A 14,067-nucleotide genomic window follows, 5' to 3' on the forward strand; every position below is an offset into this window, starting at 1 on the left:
TCGCCTGTGTAACCTCAGGTGTAGGCATTCAACAGGTTTTCTTTGTTCTAGTGAAAAGTGAGAAATGTCAGTTTGACTACTGCCCGTTACCTTCAGTAGTGGAGTTAGTAGTGAAAATAGTTCACCTTTTGATAGACACCAAGTCTGAGTCACCCTAGGGGTTGGTATGAGACCCCGAGTCATGATGCTAATAGAGAAATTACCCACCTGTCCCTGTCCTCCTAGCAACTGGCAGTATACAACCTGTCAACGTTAATCTAAAAATAGGGACTTGGAGTTCTCCCGTAGATATTTTTTTTGAAGACATTAAGAATGATTCATTCGTTGGTTTGTCCTTCTACTCAAACACACACTTCGTAAATCGGTGGTTACTGTGTCTCTCAACCTTGGCGCACTCTGGTTTCTCTCAGCTCTCTGAGTAGTAAGCTCTTTCCCCGATCGAGCGTGCAGTCCATTAAGCCTGGAGTCTCTGAGCAGCAGGCAAGGACAGAAGCTGCTCCTCGCTGGAGAGTGTAGAAGGGAGGCTGAGCTGATGTTATGCAGCCCGTTTCATTCTGCTGCTGGAGTAATAAAAATCACGGGTCTGCTAGAGCCATTGAGACAGCCTAGAAAATTCCACCCTCTGTTCTACCTGGTGTCCATCTGTCCATCTGCCTCTAGCCTTTCCCCTACACAGCCCCTCTGCCTGGCCAGTCATCCAGGTCTTTCCTTTCTGTCTTTCCTGACTTCTATCATTCCACTTTTTCTCCCCTTTTCTCTTCTTCCTTCCCTCCTTCTTTCCTTCCTTCCTTCCTTCCTTCCTTCCTTCCTTCCTTCCTTCCTTCCTTCCTTCCTATTTCCTCTTTCCCCCTCCCTTGGCCCGCCCTTCCTCCCTGCCTAATTAGAATGGAATAGATGAAGCATTTCGCTCTGGGGTGGGGGTGGGCTGTAGTTCAGCAAGGCTTAAGACTCTATGTCTTAGACAATATTTAACTAGCTATGTCTTTGGTCCTCTGGTCTATCTTAATTTAAGAGTCTTGAGCATTCAATGTTATGTGGCAATGGTCCCAAACTTACCAAATGCAAGCAATATACTCTTGCCAGCTCTCAAAGGAAAACTTTTACTCTTAGGATCCAAAGCCACATACTTGCCAGCAGTCTCTTGTCACCATTGCCAAAATTCAGGAAGCATTTGGTGGCAAATATTTGCCTCAATTGAACTCTGTGATTTATAGTTTTGTCATGCCAAGTGAAAACATGCATAAATACTTGGCTACAACAATTTGAGTGTCTGATTATAGGGTGATTCCAAAGACCCCGGAAAAGATTTATGTGATATTTCAAAGGCTGTAAGTCTGAATCAAGAAATGCACATAGCCGTTGAAAGCTCTGTACAAATGAGGCATATGTCCAGATTGCCAACCGGTAATGCAAATCTGATTAAATTAAGATAGGTGTGGATTTAATTTCCTCAGCTCTATGAACACCTGATTCAGGCTGTCAGAATTCATACATGGAGAAGCCAAAGTCAATTTTTAGAAATCCTTTCTTAAACATTAATCTTGGTACAATACAATCATCCAACCCCAGGAGGAAATCCATGCGCAGACTCTGTCTTTTCTTTCTAAATGCCACATAAGGCATTGCTGTCCCCTTGCCAATATGACACACTTGAGGTGCACCCCACTCCCGTGGTGTTTATGTGATTTCCTAGCCCAGCAAGAGAGCACTGACCCTACAGAAAACTGTGCTGTAAGCTTCTCTTTGAATTGCATTTGTTGACATGTCATTGACCAAAGTGAGCCTGACTCTAAGGCCAGGTCAGAGTGAAAGACAGTCAAGAGCTTATTTTAGGAGGCTTGGCTGCAGTGACCAGGGGAACCTGTGCCTCCTCGTGTAACTGTGGCAAAGAACCTTCACATACAGAAATGTCCATACCCACTCGATAATCACTGTCATGAAACTAGAAAGGGGTGGAGAGAAGACTTAATTTGATTCTAGAACTTGCTCTCAACTTCAGCATGAACCTTGTTTATCCTGCAGTGCTCTGACTAACTCCTACTTCCTTCCAAGGAGAGACGAAGTCTGTCTGACAGGATGGAGTCATCTGTCTATAAATCTAAGAGCAAACAGAGGCAGACACACAGCCACTTCAGCACCATCAACAAGCACGTGCCTGGACTCTCACTTTGGGAACGCTAAGGAAAATCCCCAAACCAGCACATCCCATGGCCCTGCGTTTTGCTGGAATGGACTTCTCTTTCTTCCTCTCCTTTCACTGCCCATCTTGCTAGAGTGGCATATCACAGAGGTGTGAGCCCGCTACATGAAGCAAAAGAATTGAGACTAGAGATTCTGAGTTGGATATTCCCTTACTATGAGAGTATTCCAAAAATACCCACTCTAGGACAATTGTCAAGTTATTTATGTCTTTGGAGCAAATATATCAAAATAGGAGACATATTGGAAATTAAGACTACCTTATTAACATATACATCCAAGTAGCATTATACAGACTGAGCAAGTCATCTTTATATATTTGGGAATATATAGAATATTTATCTATATACACACAAATATATGTAAAACAGTTAATGATAAAGGGTGCATACATTTGAAAAAGAACAAGGGAGGTATTTGGGAGAGTTTGAGGGAAGAAACAGGAAGGAGAATATGATGCAGTCATATTATAATACCGAAAAAAAAGAATAAATAGAAATTTCTACCTTAAAATCAAATTACCTATATTTAAATAAACCACTTTTACTTTAAAGGGAAAAATGCCCTTCTTCTTGCTCTTCTTCTTAATTATTTTTCTTCTCTATCCTATGACTCAAACTTAAAATCTAAGATGATCATTGACTTAGTCTTCCTTATATAATGCTGATCGTCCCACCAAGAGTTTCCTGTAGCTACCGAAGGTCAGTTTTGCCTGATGGTCTTCTATTGGCTTCCTAGATTTCAAACTCTAAGGAATTTAGGAAGATGCAGTCCAGGAGCTTCATGAGTAGTGGTATTCATACACTGAGGGAGAAGAGGCATGGGGGACCAGGGATGGTGATGGCTGAAGTCATTGGGATATCCACTGGAGGATGGGACTCAGACCACAGGGTAGAGGATTTCAGTCAGGTAGCAGCTCACAGAGTCATGCCCTGAGTCTAGCACAGAATGACATGATGTTCCAGAGGTGAGGGAGGAGTTGAGCAAGTCCACGGACATATCCATAAGGGAGCAGGAGGGCTGCAGACACCAGAAAAAAGGTGGGCGACTGTCTCCCTGCTCCTCTTCCAATCCCTTTCTCTCACTCATGCATTTCTGCTTTGTTTCAGAGATGGACAGGGGTGAAAGGTGAGGGTAATTGGAATGCATTTGATTTGTGTATGAAAATGTCAGATAACACATTTAATTAATTAAAAAAAATGTGTACTGCGATACAAAGGAGAACGAATGACTATTTCATAGGTGGGAAATGGGAACTGTGCTTGTAAGACATCTTGTCCTAATTATTTTCAATTTTTCAATAAATAAAATTATATTTGAAATGTTATATTTGTATTTGTATATGTATATACATATATACATACATAAATATACATATGTGCATGTGTGTGCATGTGAGTGAGTGTGTGCCTGTGTGTATACGTGTTATGTGTGTGGTATATGTGCACATGTGTGTGTGTATGTGCTACACATATGTGGTGTGTGTATGTGTTATGTGTGTGTGTTATGTGTGTGGTGTGTGTGTATATGTTATACATGTGTGTGTTATATGTTATGTTATGTGTGTGTGTGTATGTGTGCATGTGCGTGCATGTGCATGAGCTGCTCTTGACATACCTTCTTCACTCCTGGGACGGTCTTCATCATCTCTCTCACAGTGTGTCTTCCTCCCAGCATGTGACAGGCTCACACTGCCATTTGTACTGCTGTGAAATTGAAGCTCCCTTTCACTAGAGACATTCAGAGCCACCTTGTAAAATAGCTCTCCTTAATCCAGCAGCCACCCAGCAGGATACAAGCCTGTGGAGAAAGAAATCCTAGACCATACCATACTCCAAAGAGGGCTGGGCTCTAATCCTGTTGCCACTGGGTCAGCTCAGCTTTCAGGTTTTTGGATGGCTCTGCCAGGCATACAACTAATCAGAATAACATAGAAAACATTACATACTTGTGTGTGTAGAAAGTTATTTTTCTGCCATTGGTTCATTGAATTCACTTTATTAATAGATTTTGAAAGGTGTTACCAATGACTGGCTCTGTGGAGAACTGTGGTGTTCTGAAGACATTAGTCCCCGGATCAAATGAACAGAATTAATGGAACAGGATACCTGAGACAAGCCAGGGGCAAACGAAGTGTGATTTTGGCAGAAGAAAAGAAAGCAAAAATAAATCACGTGTTTTAGAGCATGCTTGACTTAAATCCATATCCCAGGTGAGCAACAAATACCAAATTGTTATTCACATACATTTTTTTTTTGTGTGGATTTCTGCTCCTGACCAAGATAAATTAACAAGGATTCGATCAATCTTTGCAGACTGGACAATCAAATGCATACACACATATTCACATACATGACATCACATGCATGATGAAACAGAGCGATTAACAGCCTTCAGGAACCATACACCAGGCAGAAAAGAGCAGTGGGTCTTGACAAACGGATCTTTAAAAAGGTAAGCCCCATGACTACCCACCACCCACTGCCTAGATGGGAAATCTCCAGGTTGTGGACCAAAGAAGGGAGAACTCAGGTGGGACCACAACGGGCATGCTGCATTGCTAAGGTTAAAAACTCCAGGTCCAGGGAAAGCAACTCGTGTTCACAAGAAGAGTGCTAGGAAGAAGTGAGGTCAGAGGGGGAGAGGGGAAGCCTTCCCTGAATTTCCAGCTAAGAACTGCTCAGCCTTGAGTGTTGGAGGAAATCACCTGAGGGAGGGCAAGAGACCTGCCTCCTGCGAGGGAAAAAAGATAAAGTCTACAGGCATAATGGCCACACCTTTAATCCTAGCACTCAGGAGGCAAAGGCGGGTGTGTCTCTCTAAGTTCAAGACCAGCCTGGTCTACACAGAGAATTCCAGGCCAGCATAGGCAGCACAGTCTGACCCTATTAAAAAAAAAAAAAAAGATGAATTATCTCAAGCAATGCCAGCAAGACAGTGCGAAGGCTTGAGCACCGTGGAAGGGCCTGGAGCGATGGCTCAGTGGTTGTTAAGCTTACTGCTCTTTCAGATGACCTGGGTTTGATTCCCAGAACCCACACTGAGCAGCTCACACCACCCTGTAACTCTAGCTCCAAGGGATCCAACTCCTTTCTTTGTTTGACCTCCACAGGTACCGACAGGCGTGTGGTGTACTTATAAACACTCAGGCCTACAAACATACATGAGACTAAAAAGTAAAACATGCATTTTCTTTAAAAAAAAAAAATGTTGAAGAGAATTCTTAGCAAACTTGAACTCTCTAGCTAGAAAAAATACATCAGTTAAAATCCAAAACACAATATAGACATTCAGCTTTCTGTCGTCAATGGAGTATGAGAAATGATAATGACACAGGCTTATGAGAAGGAAGATTATGTGAGATGGGAATGTGTCTGAATACAATAGAAGGAAGAGCTATGGAAACCAGCCATTGTTCTTTCCTTACATGCAATTTAAAATATAATTTTAAAGAGAATTGATAATTTGGAGGAAATACAATAAAAAAACATAAACAAGCTGTATATTGTAAGTCAAGGGACATGTACTTAAAACAATTAAAATGTGCTATCAAGATGAAAAAAGAACTAATGAGATTCATAAAATACGCTCACTAAACCCCAAGGAGGCAGAGAACAGGAAATCAGAAGGATGCTATGATAAAAATAGAAAATAACGATGAATGTGGTAGGCTTTGACCACACCATGTCATTAATCTTAGCTAAGTTTAAATGTTTTCATTAAAACTCAGATGTTGCCATGTTACACAACATTGATAAGAAACCTCTGAAGTACTTAGGAATTAGATAGCAGTCAACGTAATTCCATGAGAAAAAGGGAAACCAAGAGGAGAGATGGAAATATTTATATTGAATAAAATGAAAATATATTACATCAAGCTGTGTTCTCTGCCAAGGCAGTAGGACTTAGGGACTCGGTGTACAGCAGTACAGCATGTTCACTAGAAGGGAGGGTCTCCAGTTAATGGCCCCAGCTTCCACTTTGAACAAGAAAGCTAACCCAAGGCCAACAGAATAAAAGACATATTAAAGATGAGGGCAGAGGACAATAAAACATCTTTAAATGTCCCAGACGAGAGATCAAATCAATTTAGTGCTATGGGACTATTTCTTGAAATCTGTTCCATTGGTGAAAAATATTCTGGTTATCACTTTCAGGAGGAGATGGCAAGGGAAGTGTGGATCACTTCACGGAGGACGGGGAACACAGCATCCGGAAAGAGGAAGACAAGTATCCTTGCTGATGGTTGGTCCAACGGAGGCAATTTTCTTCCTCCTGGGTGGACGATGGTTGCTGGCCCGTTGAACTTGGGGAAGCAATGAGTTCTCTGGAGCTTGTAGTGGGGAGTCAGAGAGGATATAAGCCAATGTACAGAAGTCCTTCCTGTCCTTAAATCTCCATGGCCCACAGCAAGGATAAAATGAAAACCTAGGGCATGGTGGTTACTTTGAACAGTCCTTCATTACTTCACTCTCTCTGGAAATAACTGCAGGGATTGACAGATGGGGTCCTAAAATCATAATGCCTCTGCCCAGCAAAAGCAACCATTACCCAAGGGAATAGGCAGCCTACAGAACAGGGGAAAGATTTTTTTTTGCTAGCTATACATCTGGCAGAGGATTAATATATAAAATGTAAGTACTCAAACACAAAAACAAAAACAAACAAAATGTAAATGCCAAGAACCTAAATAATAGGGTCAGTAATATGTGGATGAACAGTGTAAACAGTTCTCAAAGCATGAAGTACAAATGCACCCGAGACATAAAAATTAAACACCTTTAGCCATGAGAGAAATTCAAATCAAATGTAGATGAAGGACCTGTGAGATATACTTAACAACTCAAGTGTGATCCCTGGAGCCCACAGAAGGACAGAACCAAGTCTCAGCAGCTGCTCTCTGATGTAATCAGAATAGAAACCATTAAGAAAACATACAACATGCAGGGTACAGAGGTGCATGTCTTTATACCAGCACTTGGAAAGCAGAGGCAAGTGGATCTCTGTAGGTGCTAGGCCAGCCAGGACCATAGTGAGATCCTTTCTCAAAGGATGTGTGTGTGTGTGTGTGTGTGTGTGTGTGTGTGTGTGTGTGTGTGTGTGACAGAGAGAGAGCACCTTTACACAGTGCTGATGGGAATGAAAATTAGCTCAGATTAATCAGTGGGAAGCCCTCCTGTCCCCACCCATGCCCACATCCTAAACACAGACTTACAATATTACTCAGCTGCAGCTATCATAAAACCCGTCTCTGCAGTAGGAGTCACCATCCCCTACAATACCTAGGACCCTGAGGAAACTGCACAATGCACTGTACACCAGGCTGCTCTTATACTGGGCAGTGGGAAGAGAGAAGTAGTTTTGACTTGCTGACACAAAGCTTTGCTAGGGCAGCATAACTATCAATCAGATTTTACTAATGAACTAACGAGGAGATCAGGCTCTAGAAAGGTGACCAAAGTGTCTGAATTCAGGTTCCATGTCCTGAAATCCCACACAGGTTTACAAGGAGGCCTTCTTTATCATCTACATTTTTAAAATTGCATCTTCATTTTCTTTGTCCAGTTGCTTCTTTAAAAATGCTCATTGTAACCCACAATGCATTGCCTTTATAAAGTGCTGCATGAAATTATCTGTGTGGTTCCTTTGAGGACACCCATGGTCTAATCACAGTGGCTACTTTATATTCCCTGGGGCTCTGAATTCTTGTCTTTGGGTATGGTTGTTACTTTCTGCTTATTTTGAGTTCATTCAGTTTTTGGTAATAACACCTTTGCCAGTTTCGTTCTTGCCTCTATGATAAAAACATCTCCGCAGAAAACGAGAGCATGGGCTTGTTTTGGTTTTCACTTCCAGGTTGGAGGCGACCAGTGCTGGGAAGTCACAGCTGAGGAAGCTTGGAGCGGCTGGTCACAGTACAACCACAGTCAAGGGAAGAGAGCAAGGGTAAGCCCATGCTCACTTGTGTTTAGCGTTAAGAGCCTTGATCTGGGATGTACAAACATTAAGATTGCCACCTTGCCTCGGTCAGAATGTCTATCATTAAGAAAACAAATAACAAGTGTTGGCGAGGATGCTGGGAAGGGGAGATACTTGTCTACTGTTCTGGCTGCTCTGGCTGCTATGAGAATTAAGTATGAAGGTTCCTCAAGACACTGAGATAGACCCACATAGACTATTCCTGGGGGTGTATTCAAAGGACCCTAAGTCAGTAAGTACATCACAGAGATGCCTGCATGTCTATTTTCACTGCAGTACTATTCACAGTAACAAAGACGTGGAATCAGTCTAGGTGTCTGGGAAGAGACGGATGTATACAGAAAATGTAGTATACACACACACACACACACACACACACACTAGAATTTTATCCAGCCATGGACTGGAATGAAATGAAATCATTTGCATGGAAATGGATGCAACTGTAGATTACTTATCAAAATAAGTCAGATGCAAAAGCAAACAAACATTGTGTGCTTTTTCCCACTCGTAAGCTCCAGAATTTTTTATATAGATACATAAAACCCTTTGTGACATTAAAGCAGGAGTATGTTAGCAAGGAGGGAGGGATGAAGCTACTAAACATAGAGACTAAGGGTTGGCAAGTACAGTCAAGGTACACAACATAAGTGAAGGGAATTGTATATATGAAACAATATTATGTAAAAGACTACATATCAAACAATTTTTTAAAAAGAGACCCACAATTTTCACATTTTTTTTAAAGAAGACAAAATTCGTACACGGAGAACAACCTTAGAAAGAACTCTGTTTTAGAAGCTACAGCGGAACGGGTGTGTGATAGAGGCCACAAAGACACTAAGGAGATGATGGGGAAAGCATCTATTTGCAGAGTAATACTGTTTGTCTATCCTGAAAGGGCTCACCAGGTGGCAGCAGCTCCTCTGTGGTCTCCGATGCCTAGGCATCATGATGGCATCATTGACCAGCTGACTGGGCCAGTTTGCCAGGAAGAGCATGGCTAAACCCAAGTCCCGAGTGTCTCCTGCCCTTCAGTTCTTCACGCAGAGGCTCTTCACGTAGCGTGTGCTTCCTCACCATATGGCTATGTCCACACACCTGTGCACACTGGCTTTCTGAGACAGAGAGTTTGGAAACTTCCAGTGGTTTCTAGACCTAGGCTTAGAAGGCTCAGAAAGTCACTTCTGCTTCATTGTCCATCACAGAAAGGAAGCAAATGAACTCTGCACCTTAAGGAATGTTTGCTTTCGGCCTCAGAGGCTAGCGACTCAGAAAACAACACCTTGAACTCCTTCAGCTATGAGGGAGGAGTGTCCTAGAACAAGAACAAGGAAGATGGCTTCCTTACAGTTCGCCTTCTCACGGTTTCCAGACCCAAAGACGTAAGATTCCCACTCCTTATTAGATACAAGGCATACTCCACTCTTACTGGGGGTTCATTGCGGGTGTGGTTGTCTTTCACTCCTGCATTGTGATTAAGTTTTGCTTTGTTTGTTTTCTGGATACAGATTTCCTCATGCAGCCACCTGCCCTCCATCCCCTTGCCTCAGTCTCTGAAGTTCTAGGACTGCAGGCATGCATCATCACCACATCCAGCTCTTATTATGCTTTACTGGCCAGAACAAAGGCTTTGCCCAGCTGACATGTGGCAGGGACTGTCAGAGAGCTCTTTCTCATGGTCCATTATGCGATTCCGAGAAAGGAAACTCAGGCAGGTTCAACACATCCTCTGTGTGGATGCCAAATGTCTTGTGACGTGGGTTCTTCAGGGCTGTTTTTAGTGAGGACACTCCAGTCTTATGAATCTGACAGGAATTTGGCTCCGTGCCTTGACAGAATGCAATGTAGGCATAATTTGATCTTCCTGTAATTGTCTTTTAACTTGGCAATCCAGACTAATTTTTTCCTGTGAAGTGAGCCCAGAACGTCACTGGGACAGTGGTCGGGTTAATTAATGAGGCGTAATAATGTGCATAATAAAAGCATATGATCTGAGTTTTCTTCCCTTATTTTTTCTCTTTCCTTCCCATGGAGAATAGCTGGCCCTGCTGGAATCTGTGAGTCACATTTTGTTCAAGGAGTCTCTTCTTGTAAACAACAGGGAGGAGAAAATAATAACTGGAGAAACATCTGCCTGATTGAATCCCTGACTTTTGTTTTCCACTTCCCCCCATTGCATGTTAAAGGAAGTAAATAGGAAAAAAAATCTAATTATATTACTGTTTACTGATTACAGGATAAGTTTTTATTGTGTTTATTTTAAAGACCATTCTAAGATGCACCCAAAGCCGCCTTCTTCTTCTGCTTACAGCCACTTACAGCTCCCTCTTCTTTTCTTTGTGGTCCGTGGCTAACAACCTTTAAAGTCTCCAAATAATTGTCCCAACCCTTGGATCTCAGTGTTAGCAGCAGAGGAGCTTGGAATCCATAGCTGATGGGGGGGAAGTTTTCACAGGTGTCAATGACAAGGCCAGCGGAACACTTAGAATAGGATGTGGCTTTAAGTTCCAACAGTTTGCCGGGTATGTCCGAGTCTGAAGAAACCATTAAGCATCCCTTCCTCGCCTGAAAATGATCCATCCACTTTAGTTCGAGATAACACTGTCAAGGGCCAGCTACACAGCAGCCATGTGCTAAGCTGGGTGTGATAAGAGTTAACACCAGCCCTGGGCACTATCTGGAATCTGTGTTAGACTCAAGTGGGAAAGAACTGTTCTGTGGATATGAATATGGCACTGGAAACTGAGCTGTCCCTGGTGTTAGAACTGCGTATGGGACTAAGTAGGTTATTACACAGCTTGAGCAACAGGTAATAGTTCACCAGGCCTCAATTGAACTGCTAAGCCTAATACTTTGAAGGGGTGGGGAATAGAAAGGGCATGAGAGAGCCAAACATTGTCTCTATATTAGGGTGCCTAGCTGATGGTCTTTTGCCAATTATCTATCATTTAGCTCATGATTTACTTCAGTTGAGAAATTCCTTGGTTTGGTGATTCCATTTTTTTTTTTTTCTGAAAATGAGTGTTATTCTTGATCAGTGTCAAAATTCATCTAAAGCAACTTTTGTTAAAAAGGGAACATTAGCACAGCAGTGCCTGGCACATGATGTTACGTGCCTGCGTTTGGTTCTGGACGATGCCAAGAGCTGGGAAGTTCACATAGTACCAGAACAAAAAGTTCCACTCATTCCATGCGTAATGAACAAATAATGAATGAATAATGACAGGTAATGAAGTCATCATGGAGGCTCTAGCCGGACCAGCTCCACGCCAACAAGGTGCGTCAGGAAGCGGTAGTGCTCCAAAGGGAAGATGCTCCAGAGATTCATCACGTTCAGCAGTGAGCCCAGCTCTGTTACTCTGCTACTAAATTGCTAGTAGAGTATGGCAAATATGTCTACTGCTTTCTGATTTTCAAAAACCTCTTAAAATACTCTCCAGCACACAGTTTTTAAATAAAGTCAATTCAAAAAAATTGGGGGGGGGGACAAGGTCTCACTCTATGGCCCATGTTGGCCTCAAGCTTAATGGGGTCACAGGCATGCACCATCATGCCCAGCTAAGTTTTTTTGTTTGTTTGTTTATTTTTTTTTAAAAAAACTTAGATAGTTAGCTATGAATATATAATTTCCAGAGAAGGGAAAGTGCCACCACTCAAAACTTTACCAGAATACTATAAAATTGGGGCTTTGTGCCGCTGTCCTCATGACTGTCATACAAATACACTAACTAGCATCTTACTACTGAGAATTTATAATTTTGACTAATATCCATCTGTATAAAATAGACAAAATAATTCAAGATTAAAACAAGCATGGCTTTAATATTTAGGACAGAAATGACAATGGCGTGAGACAGAGTGAGAAAGAGAAGGTGGACATGTGAACTACTTATTCCTTGAAAGTGCAGTTTAGAGATGAAAAGAAGACAGAGCTATAAGCACTAAGTTTAAACTGTACAACATGTCCTACAGGGAGCATGTAATAGACTTGCCATTTCTTTTGCGGGTTTCACTTTGATTGCTGTGACAACATTTTCTGACAAGAAGCAACTTAGGGAATAAAAGTGTTTATATCATTTTTTAATTCAAGATTACTAAAGTCTGTCATTGTGGGACTGTCAATGCAGGAACTTCAAGCAGCCAGTCAGTCACATCACACCCAAATCCAAAACCAGAGGGAAATGGAAGCATACATGCTTACCTGTGCTCTGCTCAAGTTCTAACACAGCTCAGAACCCCTGCCTAGGGAATGGAGCTGCCAGCAGTGGGCTAGGTAGGTTTTCACATATCAATTAACTTTATTAAGATAACTCCTCATTGACATGGGCGACTCAATCTGGATGATCCTTCATTGAGACTCTTTTCCCAGGCAATTCTAGGTTTATCATATTGGCAACTGAAGTTAATCACCACGGTTGGTCTCACAAAATTAGGCTATATCATTTTATTGAGAGAAAGCTCTATTTATAACCTAATAACACAAATAAACAGCACAAAATACTCGAAATACAAGGCATTGCAGGCCAAATGTCATATGGATGGCTGGGTAGAATTGTCAAGGTAAGCTTAAAAATAGAAGAGCTACTTGAAAAGGGGCTTGGAATTATTTTCCAGTGGCTGTCTCCTCTCTCTGATCTTTCCCACTTAGTTTTTCCTCATCTAGCCATGTTTCCTGGCAAGAACTCCATCCTCAACGTAGGGCTGATCCACTCCTTTGTGACCTCACTGGGGGCAGTGGTCTTTATCAGCCTGTCCCCACACCAAACCAATCCATGTTCCCATCCTGCATGCTAGAGCCACACAATCTTGTCTTGTTTCTTTGGCCTTTAAATTTCTTGTCTCCTCACGATAGAAGCAGTTTGAAGCCCACTTCTTTGGTGATTCTCAGCCCTTCCCTCCAACTCTCACGACCCTCTGACTGGAACCCGCCCCTTATGTGATAGATCTCTTTGACTAAGAGATGGTTCAACCGCTAGCATCGTCTCCATGCATCCATATCAGACGGATTAGCTTTAAGCATATCCTAATAGCTAGAGGTGATTGATCTTAGCCCATATACTAGCTCTCTCATCAAATACTTATTTTTGGACCACACTCTCTCTATGCCAGGGCTCTGTTTTGGTTAATGTAATAGACATGGCTTCTGTCTTCTTAAAGATCACGCCTAGCGGAGGGAAATACCATAAACAAGCTTGTGACAAATAAGATCAACTCAGGTTCACATCACTAATGTAAAATCAACCGCCATAAAGGCCAGCTAGTCATAATAGCTTAATCTGTTCTGTATAAATTATCCTAAGTACTTTATATGGACTATCCCATGAAAGCCTGAGAAATATGGGTGATAATTAGCCCTTCATCGTAAGACATGAGACTAAAGCTTAGAGAGGCTAAGAAATGTCCTTGAGATCTTACATCCACTAAGGGTCAAGACCGGGATGTAAAAACAGGCAGCTAGACTCTGGATCCTGTTTCCTCTACCCACCTGATGAGGAAAGTCTGGCGCACAGAGAGTCATTGGAACTGAGAAGTCAGTGAAAGGCAACAGAGAGCAGGGACACTCAGCTTTTCCTGCCCAGGGGTGCACCCCTACAGGAACTCTGGAAGGTTCATTCAAACCTGAGCAAGTCTTGGGAAATCAGATCTTTGCTTTACATTCAAGGGGAAAGACTGGGTTTTCAAGGAAAGGCAAGAGCTGCACAAAGAAGGACCACGCCAGGCAGGCATGGTGGCCCACGCTTATCCTCTGAGCACTTGAGGAAGGTTGGCAAGAGGATGCAAAGTTCAAGGCTAGCCTGGGATTTAAACTGAGACCTTGGTTCAAACATTAAGGAAGGAAGGGAGGGAGGGAGGAAGGGAGGGACAGAGGGAGGGAGGGAGGGAGGG

This window comes from Mastomys coucha, unplaced genomic scaffold, assembly GCF_008632895.1.
Source record: "Mastomys coucha isolate ucsf_1 unplaced genomic scaffold, UCSF_Mcou_1 pScaffold1, whole genome shotgun sequence".
In the NCBI taxonomy this organism is placed as follows: Eukaryota; Metazoa; Chordata; class Mammalia; order Rodentia; family Muridae; genus Mastomys; species Mastomys coucha.